The sequence below is a fragment of the Anopheles moucheti genome (assembly GCF_943734755.1).
Source record: "Anopheles moucheti chromosome X unlocalized genomic scaffold, idAnoMoucSN_F20_07 X_unloc_10, whole genome shotgun sequence".
In the NCBI taxonomy this organism is placed as follows: domain Eukaryota; kingdom Metazoa; phylum Arthropoda; class Insecta; order Diptera; family Culicidae; genus Anopheles; species Anopheles moucheti.
This window is the reverse complement of record NW_026453516.1, coordinates 157,501-161,165: the sequence shown is the minus strand read 5'-3', so window position 1 is coordinate 161,165 and position 3,665 is coordinate 157,501.

The window sequence follows — 3,665 nt, the reverse complement described above, 5'->3', positions numbered from 1 at the left end:
TTCTAGCAGGGGCCCTCCCATACAAAAATTTTTTCTTCTCAAAAATGATTTTCGTTTCACTTTTCATACTCAGGGGAGTCTAAAATTGATGTTTTGAGTCACCGTGAAAAAAAAATTTTTTTGACCCGAGCTTGTGTCGGCGACCCAAAATCGACGCACTTGGGAAAAATGTTCTAGCAGGGGCCCTCCCATACAAAAATTTTTTCTTCTCAAAAATGATTTTCGTTTCACTTTTCATACTCAGGGGAGTCTAAAATTGATGTTTTGAGTCACCGAGAAAAAAAAATTTTTTTGACCCGAGCTTGTGTCGGCGACCCAAAAATCGACGCACTTGGGAAATATGTTCTAGCAGGGGCCCTCCCATACAAAAATTTTTTCTTCTCAAAAATGATTTTCGTTTCACTTTTCATACTCAGGGGAGTCTAAAATTGATGTTTTGAGTCACCGTGAAAAAAAAATTTTTTTGACCCGAGCTTGTGTCGGCGACCCAAAATCGACGCACTTGGGAAATATGTTCTAGCAGGGGCCCTCCCATACAAAAATTTTTTCTTCTCAAAAATGATTTTCGTTTCACTTTTCATACTCAGGGGAGTCTAAAATTGATGTTTTGAGTCACCGTGAAAAAAAAATTTTTTTGACCCGAGCTTGTGTCGGCGACCCAAAATCGACGCACTTGGGAAAAATGTTCTAGCAGGGGCCCTCCCATACAAAAATTTTTTCTTCTCAAAAATGATTTTCGTTTCACTTTTCATACTCAGGGGAGTCTAAAATTGATGTTTTGAGTCACCGTGAAAAAAAAAATTTTTTGACCCGAGCTTGTGTCGGCGACCCAAAATCGACGCACTTGGGAAAAATGTTCTAGCAGGGGCCCTCCCATACAAAAATTTTTTCTTCTCAAAAATGATTTTCGTTTCACTTTTCATACTCAGGGGAGTCTAAAATTGATGTTTTGAGTCACCGAGAAAAAAAAATTTTTTTGACCCGAGCTTGTGTCGGCGACCCAAAAATCGACGCACTTGGGAAATATGTTCTAGCAGGGGCCCTCCCATACAAAAATTTTTTCTTCTCAAAAATGATTTTCGTTTCACTTTTCATACTCAGGGGAGTCTAAAATTGATGTTTTGAGTCACCGTGAAAAAAAAATTTTTTTGACCCGAGCTTGTGTCGGCGACCCAAAATCGACGCACTTGGTAAAAATGTTCTAGCAGGGGCCCTCCCATACAAAAATTTTTTCTTCTCAAAAATGATTTTCGTTTCACTTTTCATACTCAGGGGAGTCTAAAATTGATGTTTTGAGTCACCGAGAAAAAAAAATTTTTTTGACCCGAGCTTGTGTCGGCGACCCAAAAATCGACGCACTTGGGAAATATGTTCTAGCAGGGGCCCTCCCATACAAAAATTTTTTCTTCTCAAAAATGATTTTCGTTTCACTTTTCATACTCAGGGGAGTCTAAAATTGATGTTTTGAGTCACCGTGAAAAAAAAAATTTTTTGACCCGAGCTTGTGTCGGCGACCCAAAATCGACGCACTTGGGAAAAATGTTCTAGCAGGGGCCCTCCCATACAAAAATTTTTTCTTCTCAAAAATGATTTTCGTTTCACTTTTCATACTCAGGGGAGTCTAAAATTGATGTTTTGAGTCACCGAGAAAAAAAAATTTTTTTGACCCGAGCTTGTGTCGGCGACCCAAAAATCGACGCACTTGGGAAATATGTTCTAGCAGGGGCCCTCCCATACAAAAATTTTTTCTTCTCAAAAATGATTTTCGTTTCACTTTTCATACTCAGGGGAGTCTAAAATTGATGTTTTGAGTCACCGAGAAAAAAAAAATTTTTTGACCCGAGCTTGTGTCGGCGACCCAAAATCGACGCACTTGGGAAATATGTTCTAGCAGGGGCCCTCCCATACAAAAATTTTTTCTTCTCAAAAATGATTTTCGTTTCACTTTTCATACTCAGGGGAGTCTAAAATTGATGTTTTGAGTCACCGTGAAAAAAAAATTTTTTTGACCCGAGCTTGTGTCGGCGACCCAAAATCGACGCACTTGGGAAAAATGTTCTAGCAGGGGCCCTCCCATACAAAAATTTTTTCTTCTCAAAAATGATTTTCGTTTCACTTTTCATACTCAGGGGAGTCTAAAATTGATGTTTTGAGTCACCGAGAAAAAAAAATTTTTTTGACCCGAGCTTGTGTCGGCGACCCAAAAATCGACGCACTTGGGAAATATGTTCTAGCAGGGGCCCTCCCATACAAAAATTTTTTCTTCTCAAAAATGATTTTCGTTTCACTTTTCATACTCAGGGGAGTCTAAAATTGATGTTTTGAGTCACCGAGAAAAAAAAATTTTTTTGACCCGAGCTTGTGTCGGCGACCCAAAATCGACGCACTTGGGAAAAATGTTCTAGCAGGGGCCCTCCCATACAAAAATTTTTTCTTCTCAAAAATGATTTTCGTTTCACTTTTCATACTCAGGGGAGTCTAAAATTGATGTTTTGAGTCACCGAGAAAAAAAAATTTTTTTGACCCGAGCTTGTGTCGGCGACCCAAAAATCGACGCACTTGGGAAATATGTTCTAGCAGGGGCCCTCCCATACAAAAATTTTTTCTTCTCAAAAATGATTTTCGTTTCACTTTTCATACTCAGGGGAGTCTAAAATTGATGTTTTGAGTCACCGAGAAAAAAAAAATTTTTTGACCCGAGCTTGTGTCGGCGACCCAAAATCGACGCACTTGGGAAATATGTTCTAGCAGGGGCCCTCCCATACAAAAATTTTTTCTTCTCAAAAATGATTTTCGTTTCACTTTTCATACTCAGGGGAGTCTAAAATTGATGTTTTGAGTCACCGTGAAAAAAAAATTTTTTTGACCCGAGCTTGTGTCGGCGACCCAAAATCGACGCACTTGGGAAAAATGTTCTAGCAGGGGCCCTCCCATACAAAAATTTTTTCTTCTCAAAAATGATTTTCGTTTCACTTTTCATACTCAGGGGAGTCTAAAATTGATGTTTTGAGTCACCGTGAAAAAAAAATTTTTTTGACCCGAGCTTGTGTCGGCGACCCAAAATCGACGCACTTGGGAAAAATGTTCTAGCAGGGGCCCTCCCATACAAAAATTTTTTCTTCTCAAAAATGATTTTCGTTTCACTTTTCATACTCAGGGGAGTCTAAAATTGATGTTTTGAGTCACCGAGAAAAAAAAATTTTTTTGACCCGAGCTTGTGTCGGCGACCCAAAAATCGACGCACTTGGGAAATATGTTCTAGCAGGGGCCCTCCCATACAAAAATTTTTTCTTCTCAAAAATGATTTTCGTTTCACTTTTCATACTCAGGGGAGTCTAAAATTGATGTTTTGAGTCACCGTGAAAAAAAAATTTTTTTGACCCGAGCTTGTGTCGGCGACCCAAAATCGACGCACTTGGGAAATATGTTCTAGCAGGGGCCCTCCCATACAAAAATTTTTTCTTCTCAAAAATGATTTTCGTTTCACTTTTCATACTCAGGGGAGTCTAAAATTGATGTTTTGAGTCACCGTGAAAAAAAAATTTTTTTGACCCGAGCTTGTGTCGGCGACCCAAAATCGACGCACTTGGGAAAAATGTTCTAGCAGGGGCCCTCCCATACAAAAATTTTTTCTTCTCAAAAATGATTTTCGTTTCACTTTTCAT